At 45.2% G+C, this 25,294-nt stretch overlaps 1 protein-coding gene across 1 annotated transcript in view; it reads left to right on the top strand.

The window, feature by feature from the left end:
- The window catches only part of PTPRD (protein tyrosine phosphatase receptor type D), a 1,484,152-nt gene that overhangs the window by 707,288 nt on the left and 751,570 nt on the right, over positions 1-25,294 (top strand). The gene's annotated exons all lie outside the window — the stretch shown is intronic.

The raw sequence follows: 25,294 nt of genomic DNA, 5'->3' as shown, positions 1-25,294 counted from the left end.
CTAAGTCAAGCACAATTTCATTTTTTTTTTTTATTTCTTAACCAATTTGTATTCAATTGCAAATGGCTACAAAGTGTCACACAGTCTCCACAAAACCTGTAGTCAAGTAAATAAATAATTAAAATAGAAATACCTACCTAACAATAATAAGAATGTATTGAATGCATAATTCCACTGTATTAAGATCCTATATTTAAAAATGTGTCTCTGAATGATGAAAACTCACTCAGCTGACAATGTGTTGCTCAAAGAATAGCAATTGAATATCCAGTGATGGTTTTATGTTGGTGCATTGTGACAGGACATTTAACAAGGGGCCAGATTCAGGTCTGTCTTACTCCGTAGCGGCCCATGGTGGGAGTGCTGCCGGGCGCTGACGTGGGGCGAGGGGAGTAAACTGCGAAATACGGCTGCACTGAGGTAAGTACACAAACAAATAAATAAAACAAATCTCATTGCACGCGCTGCATTGCATTTGGCGATGCAGCACGCGCAACGAAATTCGTTATATTTATTTGTTTGTGTACTTACCTTTGTGGGGCCGTATTCTGCAGTTTACTACCCCACCTTGCCTCTCCCCCGCCCCACATCAGCACCTGGCAGCACTCCCACCACGGGCCGCTACTGGTCTTACTCCAGACTTTGGTGTGCGGTGCTTAATTTGTAAAAGTGCAGAGACCGTGCTAAATGGGGGGATGCTCAAACCCAAGGGTGCCTAAGTTGGGATGTATGACGTCACAACGCATACTTTTACAACGCCTACCTTTACAACGCATTTTTTACACCGCAACATCCATTACAACGCACACCATTACAACGCATACCATTACAACGAATACTTTAAAACTACCTTTAAAACGCATTCCACTACAACGCATAGTACATTTACAACGCATACCATTACAACTCATTACACTACTTTGCATATAAGGTAAGTGTTGGATAGTGTAGGGGTTAAAATTACTATTCTAACTCCAGGGGGTGCAACAGTAGGGTAAGTGTTGGATAGTGTAGGGGTTAAAATTACTATTCTAACTCCAGCGGGTGCAACAGTAGGGTAAGTGTTGGATGGTAAGTTATGCGTTGTAATGTATGCGTTGTAATGACAGCGTTGTAATGGTATGCGTTGTAGTGGTGTGCGTTGTAGTGTCATGCGTTGTAATGACTGCGTTGTAAATGCATGCGTTGTAATGGATTTTGCATTGTAAAAGTTTCGTTGTAATGGTAGTGCATTGTAAAAATTGCGTTGTAAACGTTGTGTACCCTAAGTTGTGATTCCACCTCATGCCTCTTTCTTCCACCGCCCTACGCTTCCTGATTCCTTATTTCACTTCTGCAGGTTCTTTTTTATCCAAGCTAACTTTCTTTGCCTCTGTTTTTCGAACTTTATCAGTCCCTTTTTTTTTATTTCCCCACTTTCTCTTTCTTTTTCTGAATCAAAGTCTGATTGGTCCCCAATAAAGTGCAGGTGGCCACCACGTGCACAAATTAACCACTGTTGGTGTGACTTACTCGTGAGTTTCTGGGAGTAACACATGCTACTGAGAGAGCGCATGGCTTACACCCTTCAATTCATGAATAAATTGTAGTGTTCTGGAGTAAGATACAGCAACTTTCAGAAAAATGCTTTTTTACTTCCTGTTTTAATCAGCAAATGTATTGTCATTTATTCCAGAAACTTGTATTAATATCAGCATATTTCCAACATTGCTTCCAGCGGAGAGGCTCAGATCGAAAATATAGGGTCCCTAATAACAAATAAAGTTCTTTAAGCATACATTAAAGTCAGCAACCCAAGAAGAGTGCGGCTAGGAACTGCACATTCCACACTTACCATATTCATTGTTGAGGTTTCTTGACAAATCGCCTGTTAAATCTCAGCCGACAGCCTGTCATTTATTAATTATAAATAATTGTAATATACGGCCTTCAACTGCATGCAACAACAACCCAAACTTGGGAGAGGTAATTAGTGCATCCTCCGGTTCTTTCCTTCATTTTCTTGTCCTTTCTTTTCATGACCTTCGGTTGGCATGTGGCCCGCGCCGATCCAGCTGCTAATGGAATGTTCCAGAGCTCGCAGGAGAGTCTGTGGGCATTCCCATGTGTCACAGACTTCTGCATTCCACAACATCAAGCAGAAAACAGCCCAGGGCCAAATAACACTCGGCTGCGCCATGCTGAACTCCCGCCGAAACCTCAGCCTCGTGTCTGTTTCTCTTCCACCTCGGCTCCTCCTGCTGCGCGAGACTGCGGCGCGTGAGTTCAAGGGAAGCTGCCGGGGCTGTCAAAGTGAAGTCCACTTGCATCTCCTAGGTTCAGTCGGGAGCATAATGGACAACCAGACGTGGACATATGACGCTGTCCATCGCCTGGAAACTACATGACTAAGAAAAATAGTAACACTCATAAAAAGTAAAAAAAGAAAGTTACAATTGTATCCCTTCTTCGTGAAGTGTCTGCACAATTGTAATGCTGATAGTTGTTTACTATAATTTTAAAACGTAGGCACATATGTATCAACATTTCACGCAATGCAACTCAGCCATCCATCTTGCTGCGCTTAGCTGTGCTGCACTGCGTGAAAAGGATAGGGCAGGAATGCATTGTATTTCACATTATATTGCGCATTCCTGCTCTCTGCCTGCGTTGGAGCACAAACTGCTGCATAGCACCAACAGAGCCATTCTTGCACCATGGTGCAAGGGTGCCTGCTTTGTAGGCCGTATTGTTTTTGTGCAGGAACATTCCCCAGGGGTATTTTTCCTCTCTCTACGTGTGCTGGACAATGCAGCACAAGTAGAAAGAGGAAACAATTAGGAGAAATATAGATATTTCTCCCTGTTGCGTCTCCTGTTTGGAGGCATGTAATTCCGACACATTCCCAGGTTCACCTGTGTTGGTAAATTTGGGAATGTGTGGGAATGCATGGGCGGATGCATAGGAACACCCAATCTAAACCCACAGCACGTCTCACTGCTGTAGAGTAACACAGGAAACATCCTTTACAACGCAACTTTTACCACGCAGTGCTATTACAACGCAGGTTTTACAACGAAAACCAATACAACGCATTGCGCTGGGGGGCGCTCTAGGATAGGGAATAGATTTAATTTACTATCCAACACCTTCCCTAGTGTCCACGGGGACTGGAGTTGGAATAGTAAATTAAACTATTCACTATCCAGCACCCCAAAACGCTATGCGTTGTGATGGTATGCGTTGTAAAAACTGCGTTGTAACAGCATGCGTGGTAAAAGCATGCGTTGTTACGTCATACATCCGAGTAACACATAGCAGCGATTTGGGCTGCCTTGCATTTCTCTAGATTTATCAAGCCAGGCCAGGCTAGATAAATCTCTTTTAGGTTGTGCATCGCCCTTGCGTCTCCTTGCATGGCACAAGGGTGGCTCAAAACCTTGATAAAAACAGGCCCTAATTTCTTTATTAAAGGCATCGTCTTCACATTGTCACTGGAGCCTTGTGCATGCTGGGTTAGTGGTTGCCACTATTAGGATGCATCATGATGGAATTGAGGTAGAAGACTGGATATCCACTTAAATGCAAGGGACCTGCAGGTCACATTCCCTGCATTGCTTCATGCGATAATTAATTGGGATGCCTTTTGGCTTCATGGTCAACCGGCTCAAGCAGATAGTATTCCTGCAAGGGTGGCAAGTAATAGCATTACAAAACTACCCACTGAGGATACATGTTGAGATGTTCAAAATGACATTGAAAAAACAGGGATTTGTAATTAAATATATTGAAGTACTGCTGGATAAATTCAAGGAGGAGATGCGTCACACGGGAGGACACTATGGGGCAGATTTATGAAGGCCTTGCGCCGCCGGTGCGTCACTTTTTCCCATGTTAAAAATGACGCACCGGCGGCGCAAGGCCTTCATAAATCTGCCCCTATGTCCTTCATTACTTAAAATGAGCTTGTTGCCAAAGTTCTTATGCTCAGTTCAGTTAACTGTCGTAGGTCCATCTGTGTGTATCATCCTATACCTACATCATACCTCGCCATTCTGATTTGATCAAATTCATTGTCAGGTTTAAAAAAAACTCTTATTACTATTCTTCTCACTTTGGCATTTTCGCTATAAGAACATTTTCAATCTTTTATTTTTTCATCCTATTGTTAGGTCAAAGTCATTATCTTACTTTGCTGTTCTAATATTTTGCAGCGATATTGTTTGTAGAAGCACTATTTGAAAAAATGTTGAATAGTTTCAAATAAATAAATAACTATGTAGCTCTCTAACTTGAAAAGTTTACCAGTGGCCAGAGAGAAAAAAAGTTTTGTTTTTCTCAAAAAATATATCACCTTCACCCTTCCCATAATGACTCAGGAGCAGAGAGTGATATACTGTTTTGACGTCAGTCAACAGAGCCATCGGAATAAGGATCAGCACGAACATGTCTTTCTTAGCCTAGAGCAACAATTTTTTTAGATGTCAAAATACTGACCCCCGTCTTATGTTCATAAATGAGTCAACGAATGAATGTCTCAACTACACAAGAGATGCATTTTTAAATATATTTTCACTCAGCTGTTAATTTGTGCTGGTGATTTTCAGATGGTGGGCACCAGCATCTCCTTTTGGGGCTGGACTTTCTTTTCATCATTAGATCGAGAGCAAGAAATGGGCATCATTAGCAGCTGCTCATTTCTACATTATGGAACAGTGTTCATTCTACTGAACATGGAAGGGTAAAAGCAACTGACTCAGTGGCATTTGATGCTTTGACCACATTGTTAACAGGGCCGGACTGTGAACACCAACCCGGGTTGGGGGGGATGGGGGTATTTGCTAGTGAGAAGAAATCACTGCTGCCTCTTTAGCACTTCTGCTGCTTTTGGTACAGGTAAGTAAACAAAAATAATGCCAATGGTACCGTTTTGTGTAAGCTATAACTTAATTATGGAAAAGACACTGTTAATTGTCCTTTCCTGACCTAAACTAGTGATCACGAATAAATCTCAATTGAATCACGGTACTTTATTCCTACATAAGCTAAATATACATGAATCACTCTTAAAGGGATTATCAAGATTATTTATTATTTCTTAAAGCTAATTTTTCTTGTATTTTTTAGTAGTAACACTTATTATGCCAACACGTATATATACAAACACAACGGTACACAATGTATACACTACAAACAAAAGACAATTCTTTTCAAAAACAAACAATTTATTGGTCTAAACAGCCCGTAGATAGTTCAGTAGAAGGACGTTGACTAATAATTATGTCAAAGCATTCCCCATATTCGGTCATCAACATAAAGATTATTAGGGCTTCCAAGGGTCAATTCCTTTCTCCCTTCGTTCCATATCAAGCTCCTTATCTATGTATTATCATAAACAGCATCACAATTTTCTTATGTTGATGCCTTTATATATGCAGTCGACGCGTTTCAGCCTTTTTCTTAGTACAGGCCTCTTCAGGACTTTAGGGTAATTTATCCATAAGAATCCTTCAGACAATCACTCTGGGTATATTACTTATACCGGAAACGAGGTGTCTTAGCAACAATTACAGCGCTGGAAGGGGAAGGGGAAATTCTTCAACCCAGCAGGTCTCTGCCTCCAACTTTTAAGGGGCCACAGCTCCCATTTTCATTAGTGCAGATGCAGCGTCGCCTTCAATCGACTAGTCTCTCTTTCCGCGATACGGGACCAAATCACCAACTCCTCAGGTAAACAAACTCCTTGGTACAGGTGGCCGATATTTCAGCATTGCTGCAAAACTGGCCCACCTGTAACAAAAGCGCCCCCCACCTCTCAAAAACCGGTCCCCACCCTTCCGACCCACTGGGAAAACGCCCGGTGCCCACTACGGCCAGTCCGGCCCTGATTGTTAAACACACATTTCTGCATCGAGTATGTTAATTTATGTCCCCACTAAATAGCCTAGTCGGGCCAGAATACAAGATACCCGGCCAACCGAGCCCTTTTCCCATTAACACATTTGATTGGGCATGGTTTAACATGGGTATCCCTTTATCAGCTCCACTTTTTATTATTTATTTTTAATAGCTCTTTTAGATCCCTTGATGTTTTTTCTAGAAATAACAATTCCAGGCTGTCGGCCAGTTGAACATAGTGAGGAGGGCTCCAACCCATATTAGCAGTGGAAGGTTTTTATTAAGCTAGCTCAATTACTGCCTGCCTCCTAATTGAGCTTTTGGAAAACATATTTTCTGAGCCCAGTGATCTGCAGTCTTCCAATATAGACAAAATGTTTATTTATCTTGTCCACTTGCGAACTAGAAGTAACCATAGGCGGGTCATCCCACTGAGTGAACAACCAATCCCAGCTGATATCTCAAAGACTGGGTGTCTCTCGGTATACACTGAATAAACCCGAGTTCCTCTATTGTAGCCATTACTTATCTCAGCTCGGTTTCCGCAGGACAATCCCCTCAAATGTTAAAATCCTCACCGATGTAGCCCTTTTGAATTAGAAGCAGCATTTTGAAACTCTATGCAGGTCATTGTGAATGATGCATGAGTAACTCATGAGCTTCTGTAGAAGCCCAATGTCGCTAAGACAGTATGTAGAAGCCAAGTGTTACTCAGACAGTTGTTCAGGGCACCATGGGATCAAAGGAAGCATTGAAGATTGGTTGAAGATCTGCTCTCACGCCAGTAGGGCTAGGCTTTAAACTGCAAAGTAGGGTGAGTGCAAATGGAATAGTAATTCATGGTTGGGGAGGCTTCCATGTTGGTTTATGTGGCAAAGGACGAAGAACATTTAAAGTATCACCAAAGAAAACACTGTTGTTCTAAATTAAAATTATAATTTAAAAATCTGAATGAGAAAGAAGTCAGGATGATACAGTAGAAGAAGTGGTAGACGAATATACCTTTTGAAAGTCACATCGACCAAGAGTGCCATCAGAGGTTACAGGTACAGCAAGGATGGGTCTCTTAATTAACAAAATATGAAATAATCAAGAAAGTCAGCTTGGGTACACACAAGGTTTCAAACACACTAAAGAGAAGAATCCTGGTGATATTAAATATAATGAAGGTCCCTTGGTGTAAGCTGGTAGGGTAACATTTGTTGATAGTAAGAGATAAAAGAAAGAAAATGGATACGTCGTACATTTTTAAATCCCAAGGAAGTATTAAAGTCAAAGTAATATAAAACAAAGCAGAGATAATAGAATCAAAATCAACATAGGAAGGCAGCATCACTCAAGGAAGAAGATATCAAAAACAGAGTCATGAGAAATACATACTAAAGTGGTCTTGCAGCCAGCAGACAAATATTAAGAGTTATACAAATCCAAAGGATTGGAAGAGAACACAACCTCTCTACAAATACCTTGGCTCCTGGGAAACTGAGATGTAGGAAGACTTAGAAAACAACGAGGCAGGAACAGTGTGTGTTTCAAAGTAGAAAATCAACTCCTCTGTAATGCTTAGAAACGAAAGCAGAAGTGATAAGAAAATAACTCTGGATTGATTTACAAATTATCTGTCATTCAAGAGAGTAGGTGAAAATATTGAATGAAAAGTAGAAACATAGGTTATCAGAGATTATTCAATGTATCATACTGTGAAATATAAAGTGGGAATATAAACAAACATGAGGACAGAAAATCTTAAAGCAATATCTAAATTCATTAACACCATAATTAGGTTCCAAATATACGAAACTATAAAAAAAACTAATAACTAAACAAGCACAGCATTATTTCCCCAACTTAGTTAATGTTCCATTACTTACCGGTAATCTTCATTACCCCAGGTCCCGTTGTCCTCGTCCCATTCATTAACAAGTGGAGATAACCATCTCCCGACAGAAAAAAAGAGCAGAGGCATGCTGGGACCCTAATACTGCCCCTCCCACCGGGTGTACATAAGCAGTACTTACCCAGCATTCCGTCTGTACAACCAAGCCCAGACAGGAAGGCCGGCCGCCCGGGAGGGAGGGAGGAGCGCATGAATGGGACGAGGACAACGGGACCTGGGGTAATGAAGATTACCGGTAAGTAATGGAACATTACCCCCAGGTCCCTTATGTCCTCGTCCCATTCATTAACAAGTGGAGAATACCAAAGCAGAAAACCGGCCTTCCGCACCCAGAAGCACACCCAGGAAACCACAACAAAAGCAGCAACCCAAGGGAGCACTGAGAAGGAGGAAAGGAAACCGCAGGAAACAACGAGCCGCAGCCCAGGACAGCAGGGCCAAAACAAGGACCGGAGAAAACCCAAAACACAGAAGGCCAGGGCTCCAACAAGGAGGCCGCCAACCAGAGAAACCCGGGACTGAGCAACCAGAACCAAGACCCAAAGGACACAGCCAAGCAACCCACCAGACAAGGCCGCCCAGCCCCGAACCAAGGTGAAGGCCACAGGACACGCCAGCCACAAAGGCACGGACCAAAAAAGGACGAGGAAGGACAGGCCAGAAACAGGCCCACCCCACCAAACCGAACGACGCGGCACCAGAGACAGGGAAGGGAAAAACACCCAAAAACCCAGGAGGATAAAAACCCCACAGGGAAGGAGGCCACCAACCAAAACAGGAAGGCCACTGAACCCAAAACAGCAGGGGAAGGCAAGGCCAACCCAAAGACCACAGGCCAGAGACAACCCCGGAAGCACCAGCCGAAGCCGACCAACAAAGGAAAGGCCAACAAGACCGGAAAAACGAACAAGCCCAACAAGGGCGGGGACAGAGCAACCGGCCATAGCCCACAGAAACCCTGAACCCCAAAGGGAAGGGAAACCAACAGGACGGGGGGCCAGAGCAACCGGGAAACACCCAGCCGCCCCCACACCAGGCCCAGAGGGCAGAAAAAAACAGGCGCCCACACGGCAGAGGACCGCACAAGCACCCCACACCCAGGCCAAGCAGACAGCACGGGCAGGAGCAGCCGAAAAACAAACAGCAACAGGGCACACAGCACCCAGACCAAAAGCCCACAAGGCCCGACACCAGCAAAGCCGGAGAGGGGCCCAGAAAACAGGAGAAACCAGGGCAACAAACGCCAAAGGAACCAGGAAGCCAGGACCAGAGCCAAGCAACCGGACCACGTAGCCGGACCCGCAGGCCCAACAAAACCCTGGAGGGAGCCCACGCAAAGCCCAGGCCACAGCAAAAGGGCAGGGAAGAACAGGGAACCCCCAGCACACCACCGCCCGACCACACAGAAGGCCGGAACGAAACAAAGACAACTGCCAAAGCGGAAGCCGGAGGAAGGAGAGGAGCAGAGGGTCAGGCAGCAGGAGACCCCAGACAACCCGCACCAGGAGGGAGGACCCCACCGAGGCAAGAACACCACGAAGGCCCGCAACCACAAAGCCAGGGACACGAAGAAACCAGCCACCCAGCAAGCCCGGCAGGCCAGGAGGCAGGACAGCAGACACCCCGACCGCACAGTCAGGCAGCCGGAACCAAGCCAGGAGCAGCAAGGGAGCCAGAGGCGAACCAGGACACCAAAACCAGGAAAGGCACCAGAAAACACTCTCCAGAGCAGGCAAAAACAGCCAGGAAGCCCAGGAGGCACAGCCCGAGGACAACCAGAACAAGCAGGAAGCCAGCAGACCACCAGAGCCACAGGAACCCACAAAGGCCCCAACCCAGGTGAAAGAAGACCGGGAAGAGAACCGCCGTCAGGAAAAGGCCCCAAAGAACCCACCAGGAAGCAGCCACAACAGCAGAGCGCCAAAAAAAAGACCACACGCAGGAGCAGAAAGCCCCAGCAGACACCCAGCCAGAGCAGAACGGGAGCATGGCTACATGCCCCCAACCGGGAGAACCGGAGACCCAAAGAGGGGAAAACAGGTGCCCCGCCAAGGACAAGGCAAACAGCAAACGACAGCCAGGCCCAAAAGCAGAGGCACAAACCTCAGGGCCCAAAAGGCGAACCACCACCAGAAAAACAACCTGGCGAGCGGGAAGCACCACGGACAGGAAGAGCAGGCGCCCAACAACAGCAGCCAGAGAAGCCGCACCAGGCACCCACAGGAGGCCCCAACCGGGAACAAACCAGACAGGAACACAGGCAGCCCCAGGAGGGGGCAGGCAGGAAACACCCAAAGCAAGCCAAAGGCAGGCACAGGGAAAGCCAGGGCAAGAGCAAGGAAGAACAGAAACGGCCAGACCCCAGAAGCAACCAAGCACAAAGAAGGCCCCGGGACAACACTCGAAGCCCCAGGCCGGAGCAAAGGAGAACAGAACAGCCACATCCAAGGCTGGACGAACCACCGAGGAGCAGGCAGAACACCCCAGAGAGCACCAGGAAGGATACCAGCAGGCCGAACAAGGACCAGGCGCCCCCAAGGGACGGGAGAAACAAAGGCACGAACCAGGAGCCCCCGCGCCCCACACCCCGACGAACCAAGCCAAAGCCAGGAAGCGGAGGTGCAGAGCCAGCAAGCAAGCGGAGCACAGGCCACAAAACAACAGCCAGCCCGCAGCGGAGACAAGGCCGCCACCCGAGAAGGAGACATGCAGAGGAACACAAAGAAAAGTGGGAAAAACCCGCGGTAGGGAACAGAAAACCAAGGGAGCCAACAGGACCCAACCCCATGCAGCCCCCCAGAAGCCGGAACACCGACCCACCAGCAGCCTGGGGCAGGGAGCCGCAGAGGAACCGGGAGAAGGGGAAACAGAAGCGCAACCCCAACAACCGCCGCTGAGGAAGCGAAAGGCGACCCCAAAACACAAGCCGCAAGGACAAGGCGGAAGCAAGCAGGCAGGAGAGACCCCAACAACATTGGGAATCCCAGGAGCAAGCACACACGGGGCCAGGAAAAAAGGGAAACAGCCACCGCAGAGGAGACAGGAACCCACGCCAAACTTAGGCAGGCCACCAAACCAAAAGAGCGAAGGCCAACAACACAGAGAAGAAGCCAACTCACGCCAGGGAGAGGAGGATCCCCCCCCCAAAAGCGCCCGAAAGGAAACATAGGAGCACGAGAGGCCAGGAGCAGAGGCACCACCAGAAGGCAGCGAACCAAGGGAGAAGCCCAGCAACAGAAACACCCACCAGCCCGACCAAGGGAGAGGAGCACAGAAAGGAGGCACCGCAGAATGGAACCAAAACCCACAAACCCAGGCCAAGGAAGCCAGCGCCAAAGCCAAGAGGGGCAGCGGAGGCCAAAGAGCACCGAACCTGGAAACAGGCCAGCGCCCCGAACCAGAGGCCAGCCACGGAAAGCAAGGAGTACGAGAGCAGGAGACCCCCTCTAGCCCCCAGCCCACAGATAAGGGGAGCCAGAGAAGAGGAAAGAACGGGGAAAAAGAAACCCCGAAGCACTCCGAGAGCAGAACCAGGCACCCACCAACCTCGGCAGGGCGACCGGGCACACCCCAGCACTCCAAGCGACCCAGCAGAAAGCACAACCTCCAACGCACCCCAACCCCGGGAGAGCAACACAGCAGGCCAGCCCGGAGGAGGATGAAAGCAGCCCAGACAGGAAAACCCAGTGCAAACACAGCCCCGACCCGCAAGGACAAGGGCACCACAAAAAATCAGAGAAAGCGAGTCCACCCAAAAAGACCCCGGGCCAGACACCCAAGCCACGAAGGCGGGGGTGAGGGCAGAGAGCCCCAGAAAGAAGAGCACCAAGGCAACCAGAGAGGTGGAGAGGAGCCCCCACCAGGGGAGCCAACAGAATGCCACACACCAGAAGAGAGACCCAACCCAAGGCTAACGACCAGGGCAAGAAATCCCAGGAGCAGCCAGGGGAGCCCAACAGGGCAGCACCAGGACACGGAGGCGCGGACACAAGCGTGGAAGCAGCGAAGCGGCAGAGCGCAGGCATCGCAAGCAAGAGGCCCCAGGGACAAACCCCAGCAAACCCGAGGAGCCCCCCTCAAAAACAGCCACCGCAACACCAGGCAACCTCACAGAAGAGCACAAGGAACCAGGCACAGTAGCAAAACCCTTCCACGGAGCTTTGACCAACCAACAGAGTCAAATCACGTTCCTGGCGCTGTGACCAACCAAACAAGGCCATACACAGCAACGCGAAAAGGACCCAAAGCACCACCGCACACCCCAGAGCACAACAGATGCAAGGAAGCAGGAGAGCAACTGAAACCACACAGGGACTAAGAGAAGGCCAGCCCAACGCACACCAAACAGCGCCAACACAGCCTGACACACTCTCCAAAACTGCGGAAAGAGAGAAACGCCCAGACAGTCACGGGGGCCCCGCCAGAAGCACAGGAAGCCTATGGCCCCCGGGCAATGCAGGAACACGAACAGCCGGCATGAGACCCAGCAGCGCAGAGGAGCAGGCCCAGCACCAACAAAGGCAGCCCACAGCACACAATGCAAAAAGATGCAAAGAAGGGTAAAGAGAAACCGCTATGCGGGACTTACCCGGGAGAGAGGCCGTGACCCAAACAAGGGCACCCCTCCCCACCAGCCCAAGGCGCTCCACAAGAACCACACCAGGGCCAGGCAGGCAGCCGGAGGCAAACGCAGCGCGTCTCCCCTGCATCCAGGAACCAGGAAGACGCGCCCCCTGACCTGGAAGAGACCCGGAGGCCGGCGCACCAGCCGCAAAGGGCCGGCCCGCATCCAGAAAGCCAGGAACAGGAAGAAACCAGCCTCCCAGCAAGCCCAGCAGGCCAGGAGGCAGGACAGCAGACACCCCGACCGCACAGCCAGCCAGCCGGACGGTGAGATCCAAACAAGGGAAGCCACCCAAGCCCAGCAGGAGCAGCACCAGCAACCAATGCAAAGGTCTGTCGACAGACAGAAAAAAGAACAGACGGAATGCTGGGTAAGTACTGCTTATGTACTCCCGGTGGGAGGGGCAGTATTAGGGTCCCAGCATGCCTCTGCTCTTTTTTTCTGTCGGGAGATGGTTATCTCCACTTGTTAATGAATGGGACGAGGACATAAGGGACCTGGGGGTAATGTAAAAGACTTAACAATAATAAAAATAATAATAATGTCAAAATATTTACAAGTCAAAAGCAAAAGTAAAGGTTGTGGGTGCTTACCGAAGCCTGGTTAGAGCATGTCCACTTTACTTCTTACCGGACACCCTTCTGGAGCCAGCTGCAGCACATGGACAAGAAGTTGTACACAGTTCCGACCGGTAATACTGTGCACCTAGAGGCCGTCAATTTCACAAAGTGCAGCATAAATGTCTACTATATTTGTTATCCATGTGAACATTTACTGTTGTAAAGTGCACAGATACCTTCGGGTCTAGCTAGCGCTATACGTAAAATTCTCAAATAAATAAATAACATTCAGTGTTCCTCAGAAGCATGCCCTGCTTCACCATCAGGCCTGGACTGGCCGTTGCGGGCACTGGGCAATCCCCTGGTGCGCCGCAAGGGTGGGGGCCGGTTTTGGGCCCTCTGGGCCGTTTTTGTTACAGGGCCAAAATCGGCCCTGTAACAAAATTGGTCGAAAACCGGCCCTGGCAAAGAGCTCGGCGGCACCCCTCCCCAGGGGGGGGACAGCCGAGCACTTTGCCAGGGCCGGTTTGGTTCCCAGTCCGGCCCTGTTCACCATTGTTCAAGATCTATGTGAAAATACTGGCTTATGTTCAGTCCCTCTGGCTGTATATCCAGAAACACATAGATGATAGTGAGCTGGTGTTTCAGGTGAAGGTGGGCAGGGGAAACAGCATCTCTCAAAGGCTGCAGCTGATGCAGGGATGGATGCAGGGGAACTTGCTGATTGTGGACTGACAGGGATCAGCCTGAGATTATGCTGATAGGTGCCTCATTATCATTACCCCTTCCTTTACACTGACAAGAGTCATTTGAACCAGACCAAATCGGAATCTGTAAATCACTGAGAAGATCACCTTGTCTTGAAGTTCTGAGATTGGAAACTCTAGACTGATGTGGTATTTTTCACTTGATTTGAAATTCCATCTGATCTTGTATGCTAAAACCTGAGGCAACCCGCTAGTGGCAGGGCTCTCCAAAAACATCATTAACATAACAATCCCTTCAAACAACTCAACCACGTCATCAAGATGCTGTGGGATAACTATGAAGGCTTTGCCCCCCCATCTTTTAGATTCTAGTATCTTTCACTTAGCATCATGCCAAAATGTTAAACCATAATATAACATTTCAACAATTAATGCCCTAAAACACCCTCCTCTTAAATGGGTAGCTTGGCCCAACTTGTAATATGGATTGTGCTGCCACACCCACTCCTTCAATTTCTTGTAGCTTGCTTTGCATGTCCCTTCAAACCATTTGGTTTTCCTAATAGTTAATTCTCATACGGGTTTTCTTCTTGTCAATCAATTTCCTTGACTATGTTCGAGTTTTATATTCTAGTTGTCTTCTCCAGACCTTCTAAAAGTTGCATGAAGTTTCAGAATGCCATTGCCAGCCATGGGCCATAATATTTAAATAAATGAGTGACCTACAATCCAGTTTGGCTTTTTAAGACTTCTGCTAAAAAATTTACCAAACATTTTTTATTTAGGGGTGTGCGTAATTCATGTAACTTGTTTTTGAATAATTAAGTGACATTTAGGGATAATTATGCAAAATTATGCATAATTGTGTGAAACACAAATTCAGCACTTAATAATATATTTTAGCGTGAAATGCGTTTTTATAACAATATTTTAAGCAAGGATGCATTTCGTGCTAAAAGAATTAGAGCAAGAAATACCATTACAATGAAAAACAGTCTCTCGTGTTCTAGTTACTCGAGTTTCTCCCGCCGTTCGTGACTATAATTTTCCACAAATGGCGGTGTGAATCCAAAATGCGAAATTTAAAACATTTCACATAACAAGCTTAACTCTATGGGTCATATTTACAAGCCTCTATCACCACCACAATGTCACTTTTCCTGGTGTTGTAGTGATTTCGCCTTATTTACAAGACAGCGTTAAGCCAATAACGTGTCTTAACACTGCCTTGTGAATAAGGTTTCCTTTCACACTATAATTAGCATGAAAGGGGAGGGCAATGGGTGTTGTGGTGAGTGTTCCACGACAGCACCCATTGATTTGGATGCTGTCCCATATTTACAAGGTTGGAGCAAATATGAGACTCAGACAAAATTAAGAGCAATGAAAACCTTCCTGCACATAAACAATCAATATAAATAAATTATGTTTTGCAACTTTTATGTGTGCTGCTTTAAGCAGCACACATAGAAGTTACCCAAACACCATTTTTAGATTGCTTATGTGTAGGAAGGGGACACATAAGCAATCTAACACAGGGCTGCACCATATTGCTGTAAATATGGTGCAGCCCTGCGTTTCAGAAGTGGCGAAGCGCGGCATTAAGCCAAGAAGGCTAACGTCATGCTCCGTCACTTCTATTGTAAATATGCCCCTAAATTCCCTAAAAGTTGCGAATTACAACAGCACAATTCAAATTTCGCTCGAGTATAATTGTATGAGCTACTTTGACTGAAGGGTAGATGCTTTTGTTTTTGCTGTGCCTTTATTCATAGAGTTAAAATCAGAAATCCTTTTTCTAGTGGTATTTAAACCAATAAAATATACTCTAGCATTAGAGCAGTGCACACCACGTGCTGTGTGCTTGAAAGACGTTGTCAGCTGTCGAAAGTAGTAGGTGCAAATTTTACCTGGTACTTTTCTTGGAAATCTAAAATTGTAACAAATAACTGTAGTTATTTGGTCAACAGATTTAATGCGAAGATCTTTCACTGATGCAGGATTGGATTGACACGAGAGAGACGTTGCATTTTTCAAAAACGCTGTGTAGTGCTGATCCAGATTTCCTGCATACAAATTCACAAGAGATACTGCAAATGTGAAAGTTAAGGATTTAATTATATGAAGGTCTGCAGGGCATGTGGGTTTGCATGCAGAGCTTGGCTGTGCCTCGGCAGTACAGATCAGAAATCCGAGATATGATGTACGCTGCGTGGGCCTTCCTCGAGGAGAAGGAACCAATTCCATCCCTTATTCAGCCTATCGCGTTCACAGAATGAAGGGAGAGGTGGGGAGCGGAAGAGGAACAGATGCAGGGGGAGGGAAGCGAAAAGTAGTGGGGGGTGGGAGAAAAAAGAAAAACAGACGGTTGGAAATGGGGAGGGGAGAAAAAGAGGATGTCACACAGGGAGAGAGGGATGTAGCGAGAGAACGAAAGAAGTAAGTGATTAGGGAGTGAGAAAGAAGTGGTAGGAAGAAAAATAGTCTGACAGAGGGAAATGAAGTAATAGAAATTGATAGAAAGACTGGGCAGACACACAGAGAGAAAGATGGAAAGGAGAGATAGTGTGTGGGAAGAGAGGGGAAATCAGGACAAGACATGTCCAGACAGATACATAGTCCCATGTGTAATAGTACACAGGCAGATCCATGCATAGTCTTAGATGGAAAAAACACACACATATACATATGTATGTATGTATGTAAGGGATTTTTAAAGCGCTGGAATCACCCCCGTAGGGGTATCTCCGCGCTACCATAGAGAGGGTACAAGACAGGCACAGAACAGTCCCGGAATAATTCCGTTTTAAGGAGATTCCTGAAGCAAAAAAGACTGGGGCAAGGTGTTCCAGTATTTCGGGGCAAGGAAGGCGACATTTTTGCTGCATGTTCGTATTTTCCTCTAGCGAGGGACCACTAGTTGCTCTTTACCTTCCGATCTGAGTCGACGGTTCGGACAGTAGACTTTAAACTTATCCGGCAGGTAGCTAGGGCTGGTACCTTAAAGTGCTTTAAGGGTGAGGCAGAAAAGCTTGAACTTAATTCTCTGGCAGGTAGGGAGACAGTGGAGTTCTTTTAACAACGACCCGGGGGTGGGGTGAGGTGGCTTTTTGAGAGCCAGGAATGTGGCAACATTCTGTACAATCTGTAATCTGATGAGAAGGGATTCGTTAGCAGATGCTAGTAGAGCATTACAATAATCCAGGGGGACAATGATCAAAGCCTGAATCAGACTTCTACGAACAGAAAGAGGCAGCCACTGGAACACTCTGTGCAAAAGGCTCATGGTATGGTAGCAGGTCCCTGCGGTAGTCATGATTTGATTCCTCATTTATAACAATACATCCAAACGGACCCCTAGATTTTTTGCCACAGTAACAGGAGAAGGGGAGGGGCCTAACACAGCAGGCCACCACTTAGGGGCCCAGGATGCTTGAACCGAGCCAAACATCAGGATTTCGGTCTTAGCCCCATTCAGCTGGAGAAAGTGTTCCGTTACCCAAGCTGATATGGCTAGCATTCCCTTTGCAAAACGCTGATTGATTAACTATGTGTCCTTATCAAAGGACAAGAATAGTTGTGTATCATGAGCGTAGGAAAATGGAGTAAAACAGTACTCCCTAATGTTTAAACAAGGTAGGACTCAAACAAGAGCCCTGGGGCACCCCCTTAGTAAGCTTCAGGGTTTGGGAGCAGAAGGTTCCAGATTATGGTCTGAGTGCACTGATCTAGAAAGCTGATGAGCTAATTAAGTGCCTGTCCCTTCAGACCAGCCTCTCTCAGTTGGAAAATCAATTTATGATGAGAGACCATGTTGAAGGCTGCTGTCAGATCCAATAAGACCAGCAGCACTGCTTTGTTATTATCCAAAGCCGTTTTAATATGGCCAGTAACCCCAATAAGGGTAGTCTCTGTAGAGTGACTGGGTCTAAACTCAGACTGGTTGGATTCGAGGTAACACATTAACTAAGTGTTGACATAACCCTCCGCCAATTTACTCATAAGCGGCAGAGGTGAGATGGGGCGATAATTAGAGAGCACTTTGGCAGGCAATTGAGCATTCTTCTTAATTGGCAGCACTTGAGTGACCTTCCAATCAACACTTGATAGATGGATTCCACCCTAGTGTTGATTCCACCTTAAAATCCATTTGTTAAAAACAAGTCAGACTACTATCAAAGGAAGATGACATGAAGGTAATAGAGTCCTCCAGTAGTAACATCAGGCTTTTAGCTAGTTCATTCCAAGATAAACTGAGACAGCCATACCTTGACTCGGCCTTGAACAAAACAATTTTAAAGCAAATTCTGTTAGTAACATTCATGGTATTGCCAATAAAAGTTATAAATACTCGTTGGAAAACATTAGAGGGGGTCACCACCTGCAGACTGTGTCATCAGTAAGAGAATATATGGCTTCTTGGTTTGCATATGCCACCGATTGAATCATGTACATCGCCCTTTATTGAAACCTCTGTTTTTAAAATACGGCACACGTACTTGCACAGATGCAATGAAACTTCTCTTCAATTTGGATATTCCAATGGAACTGGCCAGACTAGTGAAATTTGCACACCAGCTGAAAGACCTTATAGGCAAAGACTCAGCCAAGGACTAGAGGCTGAATACAGCTTCAAATTAGTGTCTATATATATATAATCTAATTTGTCTCTTGCTGTCGTGCATTGTGATTATTAGACTTCCTAAATGAAATGATTAAGTTTTATTCATGATTGAAGAAGGTGCGTGGATGGAGACACCTCGCCCAGTCTTTTTATAACAATTTGAATTAATTGAAACAATAAATAAATTCAACAACAACTGATTCCACCTTGGGGTGTGCCTTTGTAGTAATCGTTGAGAGATGGATTCCACCTTGGGGGGTGCCTCCATAGTAACCCTTGAGAGATGGATTCCACCTTGGCGTCAATTCCACCTTGGGTTGTGCCTTTGTAGAAACCCTTGAAAGATGGATTCCACCTTGTGATGGATTCCACTTTGAGGCATTCCTTTGTAGTAACCCTTGAGATATGGATTCCACCGTGGGATACGACGCTGCACTGCTTAAAAAGTCCAGGTGTTTCTAATTTGCAACAAGGTTCTCCATTCAGTTTTTTGCACTGGCCAATGCTGTTTTGAGGCAGAATATATATATATATTTTTTTTTTTTTTGTCCTCATCTCACCACTAACGAGTGCAAATTATCTCCTAAGGCCCAATCTTTTCCTAGGCGCTCCAGGACAGTTCTTGCTTTCGTCTGGGGCCAACCTGGCCTGCCTTTTTATACCAAGGCATGGTGTAATCATTGGACCTTGAGTGTTTCATCTCATTGCTATTCCCCAATCCATAAAAGGTTTCCACACCGTGCTATTTACATGGTGGGTAAAAAGTGATTCTAAACGCGCCATTCTAATTGCTGCTTGGAGCCAATTTTCGTTTAGTGGGGGTTGGCATCCTTCCAAACCTTACAAATCTCTCTTCGAGCAATCAGAATCAAACAAAAGAATAAAGCAACTTGTGTCCCCCTTAATTCAGCTATAAGATCTGCATCCAGGCCAAATATAATTCTAGCTAAGTTCAAACATAACTTTGTTTTAAAGATGCTTTCAATGGCCCCCTCCAATTACCCCAGAATGACCCAACTACCGCACAGTCATAGAATATGTGGATGTCATCTGCTTCTATGAGCCCACATCTTGGGCAAAGAGGAGGTGGGTTTACAAACTTCGCTAGTTTTTTCGGTGTATAATACAACCTGTTTATTGTGTAAAAATGATTTTTTTTTAAGAGATACAGTCCTCACATATTTATAAAGTACTTTAAGAGAGATGTCATACAGGGTAACTGAGTCTGCCTCCAGCCTGGTAGAATACCACACCCGATGTAATGGGGGGGACTATGCTTCCTCTGCTTCCAGCATTTTCCTATACCAGAGCCCAACTTCCTTCTTCCTAGGCCCTGGAAATAGAAGAGCACGTTCAATTTCCCGATTGCCTCCAATATTCTCTTTCTCGGCCATAAACCACAAACTTAGTTGGATGTATTTAAATCTGGAAAGGGAGTCCCCTATCCTGGCTTTCAGTACCTCCCACGGAAGGATCCCCTCTGTTATTAAGTCTGACCAGATGTTTATTCCTGCTCTCCTGATGGGAAGGGACAAGCTATCCCTAAGGCATGATGGTAAACCAGGTGAATCCCAAATTGGGGCAAACTCAGAGTAGTACTTAATCCCCCATCTTAATTTAACTTTTTTCCAGACTGTAAGAGCCGATTTTAAGACCTTTAAACACACTTTTTTGAAGAATTTTACTGTTTCAAATTTATATAGGAACCCGGACTCACCTCCCTCTAGGCCTACCATTATTTTCTAAATCCTCCCCAAGTTTGAATCATCGGGGCATGACAGGAGGCATCTAATGTTTTTCAGTTGAAAAGATAAGGCATACCAATTTATATCTGGAAGTGCCAGCCCACCTTTTAATAGTCTTCTTTTTAGCTTTTTCCAGGATAGCCTGGAGGTTTTTTTGCCCGGATAAAACTGCCAATCTTTCCCTGAATATTCGTCAAGATTTTGTCTGGGAAAGTGAGGGGTATTGAATTATACAAATAGGTCAGTTTAGGCAGAATTATCATTTTGACCAAATTGACTCGGCCATATATTGTAAGGGGGAGGTTCTGCCATCTAGAAAAGAGCTGATCGATGTCCTTACTTAATTTCTTTATGTTGATTTGAGCTATGTTATTGATATCTGGTGTGATAGTAATTCCCAGATATCTGAAATGGCTACTGCAAGGTCCTTCCCAATTATCGATCCCCCAACACATGATTTCTGTTTTTGAGTTGTTTATTTGATATCCCGAATGGAGCCCAAAATCAGCCATTATCGTCTCCACCCTAGGGAATACTTCCACGGGGTTGCTGGTATAAATCAAGAGGTCATCGGCATATAGTGCTAGTTTACAGCGGTAATTCTTATGTTTAAAAAGTGTGATTGACTTGTCAATTCTCAATGCCTGTGCCAGCGGCTCAATATAGATGTCAAAAAGAAGTGGCGAAATGGGGCACCCCTGCCTGGTGACCCGCCCTATTTTAAAGCTAGATGTTAAAAAGCCATTCAATAAGATTTCCGCCGAGGCACCCTCATAACACCCGCTCATAGTTTGTATAAAGGTTTCACCAAAGCCCATTACCGTTAATACATTCCATAGGAAGCCCCAGTAGACACGGTCAAAGGCCTTCGCCGCATCATATGCGGCTACCGCCAAGGGCTCCGACCGTGTCACCGCTAGAACTATACTTCCAATCAACTGCAGATTCAGCTCATGGATATATCTTCCGGGCACGAAACCTTTCTGGTCCGAGCTGATAAGTTGTGGAACCAGTTTAGCCAATCTCCCTGCCAAAATACTGGTAAAGATTTTATAATCAGCATTTAGCAGGGAGATGGGTCTATATGAGTCTGCATTGAGAGGGTCCTTCCCTGGCTTTAAACTAAGTACGATAATGGACTTTCTCCAGGATGCTGGTATCCTGCCGTTTGTGTTATAAACATAATTAAATAGCTTGCATAACCTTGGGATCAAACTCTCCTGGAAGATTTTATATATTTCACCTGGGAGGGCATCAGGCCCTGCTGCTTTATTATTTTTCAATTTCTTAATATGGTTCCTGACCTCCTCCTCTGTGATGGGGCTATTAAGAGTAGTTCTACCTTCATCTGTCAGGCTAGGCAGGGCCTTACTCTCCAACCAACGTAGGGAGTTCTCATGCGTAGAGGATATTTCTTCCTCGTAGAGTTTAGAGAACTTAACATGCAAGTGATCCTCCATGTCAGGCAGAAAATATTAATGTGTGTAATTTCTTCATTTGTTTTCTATGTATTTTATGTAGACAGAAAATTGTTATTCTTGACAGCCTTTTATAGGTCATCAACCTTATTTCTAGGGTAGTCTCGCACATCGTTGGTGGCACTGTCAGCTACGTAGCCTGAGTTCCTGCAAAAGCAAGTTGTTTGCGCAAAGTTAATTTTTAAAGGGCATTCATGATTCATTTTTAATGTTTAAGCATTTAATATTAAATATTTTATTTCGACTGCCCACACTCATTGCTGGGTTGGTAGAACACATTTCTGAGAATGTGGCTCCTCCTCTGCCATACACGACTGTATAAATAATGCAAAGTGGATGGAATGAAAGGCAACTTGAGTCCAGTGGAGCAGACAAAACGCATTTATTCCCATATGTAAAGACTGGAAGTAACTGCTGGGAGAGCGTAAGATTTCAGCAGCAGGAAACACTGTATGATGGAGAAAAGGCTATATCTAGGAATCCCCATGTTTAATACTTTAAAGTCTCATAAAAAATAGCAGTGTAATTTTAAAGGGAGATGGATTGTTGTACCAGCAGGTTTTTTAACCTGTGTCCTTCGGACACTGTCATTTCACAACGCATGCTCAGGGGGTATGCAACTGTTTGGAGAAGTAAATATTAGAAGCAGATCATTCAAATAAATATGCAAGAAAACGACATTGAACGTTCTAAAATTAAGTTGGCATCCTTACCTTGATTGTGGTAGCCGCACAAGTATAGCAAACAGAAACTAGTATAGAAAATTGGTGGCCTCAAATGAAGAAGTATGGGGCATATTACCAATAACTAGCGATAATTATCACTATGTAGGCTTAGCGGCAATATTTTTATCGCCGAGCTGCGGCGATTTTTATCGCTTAGGAACCTTGCTATTATCAAGGTTTATCTCCTAAGCGATAAAAATCGGCCGAAATGCATGAATATCGCTGAAAAGTCAGCGATATTCATGCATTACCGAGCTAATGCTCTTAGCCATGTTATCCACCTACCATTGGATAACATGGCTAAGAACTGCTCAGGGGCAGGTGCTAGCTTTTGGAGATATTTGCGCTTAGCACGAATATCTCCAAAAGTTGGTAATAGGAGATAGAGATGTTAGCGACTGTTTCCAGTCGCTAACATCTTGGCACGCCCACTTTGCATGTCATTAGTGATAAATTTCACTGACATGCAAAGCGGGGCCCAAGATGGTCGCTATCTCCTACTAGCTGTCACTAACTGGTGTTAGCGACAGCTAGGTAATAGGGAGATCATTTTATCTCCGCTTTCTTGGCTTTTAAAGCCAAAAAAGCGGAGATAAACCCCCTTGATAATATGCCCCTATATTATGTGGAGACAAAAAAGAGCATGCATCGGGAGCAAAAAAAGACAATGTGTTAGAACCTAATACCGCTTTATCTTTTATAAATAAAACGAATTTTCGAAAAGTTCAACCCTCCTATTAACTTTAAAATGTTGAATTTTGAATTAAGTCATCATTATTCTTATAGTCATTTATAGAGTGCCCGGATTCCCTATTAGGGTTTCCCGGCGCAGCAACAACAGGATGGAAGTCTACCATTTCCACTACTTTAGAACAGCCATGTCTTAAGCTGCTTATGAAATATGGTTAGTGATGGACAGTTTCCCAGAAGTTCAGGAAGCTCGTTCCATAGTTTTGGCCCCTGGTATGTAAAGGACGGGCCTCCCACGTTTGTGCATTTAATTGAGGTTCCATGCATATTGTGTGCTCACTGGAACATAGCATCCGAGAGGGTTGGTAAGCTTTTACCAGTCCTTGTTTATACCTTGGACCCATCCCTGTTCTGGCCTTGTGCATACAGCATAGGGTCTTGAACTGAATTATTTTTGTTATAGGTAACTAGTGTAGTTCCCGTAAAAGACCTGATGCAGAAGCATTTTTTTGGCAGCCTAAAAATCATCCTTACTGCCAAGTTCTGGAGTACTTGCAGTCATTTATTAGCAGATTTGTCTGCTCCAAGACATAATACATTCCCCTAAACCAGCCTAAGTGTTAGTGGTGTCTGAATTCATGTCCTTATAGCATGAGATAGTAGCAGTTTGATGAGTTTTTGCAGTCATTGTAAAGTGCCAATGGCAGATGGCCGCAAATTATGTCACCTGTGGTTTCATGGACAGTTTATTGTCCACCACATTTCCCATATTTTTATTGCCTTTGTTGCCGGCACCAGTAGAGGCCCCAAACTTTCCTGACAGTGTTGGGGACTCCACAAAAATGGGTTCTTGCCTAATACAAGGACCTCTGTCTTCTCTCCATTACGCTTGAGTGAATGCTTGTCCATCCATTCCACGACCAGCCTCAGTCCAGAGTTCAAGGTCCCGAAGTTGTGTCTCTATGCAGATGACAGTGAGAAGATGATTAGGGTGTCATCTTAATATGAGAATAAAGTGAGACCACAACTTTTCACTAAGTCTGCTAGTGGGCGATCATAGATATTAATTAGTACAAGACGTAGGGATGAGTCTTGAGGAACTCCTGAAATCATGGATTGTCGCTTGGGGAAGGTCATTGCTGAGAACACCTGAAAGACTGATCTCACGGAAAAGAAGTCATCCGGGAAAGGGCTGTTCCCCCTAATCCTAATTCCGACAGTCTTTCAAGGAGTGTAGTGTGTGACACAGTGTCGAAGGCTGCACTGAGATCAAGGAAGATCAGCACTGCTGTCTTGCCTCTGTCCAGGAGCCATCTAAGATGTTCCGTAACTCCTAGCAAAGTTGACTGTGTACTATGTTTGTTAATTGAATAGAGTATTTAATAAGAGGTGTACTTGTTTCTGCATTTTTTTATATCTTTTTGAAGTTCAAATCAGTGAAATTGCTTAGGCGGGGTCCCCTTATTCCAGTAGTGATTCAGTGGAGGTCCACAGAAGCGATATGGCTAAAAACTGCTGCTGCAGATAATGTTCAAGAGTGAGCATATGATGTATTTTAAGATGGGGGTTGATTGGGAAGGTGGCAGTGGAACGCTTACTCCAGGTCTCAGTTGCACAGAACTAAATGGAGGTTCAAGTGAGTGTGCAGTGGAAATATTGTCCCCTGAAATTGAGGTGAGTCTTAGCAATCATTCAGCAATAAAACCAAAATATGTACACTTTACTCCAGAACTGATGATGCATCTTGAGTGCTGGCTTTTCTTTCACAAAATGAAACTAAACATCTAGAAAAGATTTAGTCTAAATTAGGCGTGGTAAAAATGCTACCTGGGCAATGTCACATCCAAAGTTGAAAACTCCAAGCTGCTGTGTGAAAATTGATGGACACATTATCAAACATCTTAAGAAATATGACACCTAAAAACCGTATGTCATGCTCACGCTGGCTTGCTGCATTTTAATATGATTCCATGTTTACTAATTAGCTCCAGCTTAATACCTGTTTCTTTCATTTTACAAAGTACACGAGAAACACCATTAGCAAATAGCTCCGATAAGTGGCATTCTTTCTTCCCATCTCCCCCAAAACCTCAGAGGACAACCTGCGAATATGGGTTTCTAGTCAGCAAGTTAAGGCCCACCTGACCAGAAGACCTAGAAAATAAAAGAAAAGTATAAGTGACCTTTCAGGGCTAGTCTGTGTGACTGAAAACGTTTTATTATGATTTCAAGAATCACTTCAATTCTATTTACCAAGCACCTAGATCCATTGAGGAAATGTCCTCCAGGCCAGCCACCCACTTTCTCCTGAACTTATGACATTCTGACCAGTCCAACATCCATAGTATTAACCTAGTAATGTGACTA

The sequence above is a fragment of the Lissotriton helveticus genome, chromosome 2_1 (genome assembly GCF_964261635.1).
Source record: "Lissotriton helveticus chromosome 2_1, aLisHel1.1, whole genome shotgun sequence".
NCBI lineage: Eukaryota > Metazoa > Chordata > Amphibia > Caudata > Salamandridae > Lissotriton > Lissotriton helveticus.
This window is presented reverse-complemented; position numbering and strand designations above follow the sequence as displayed.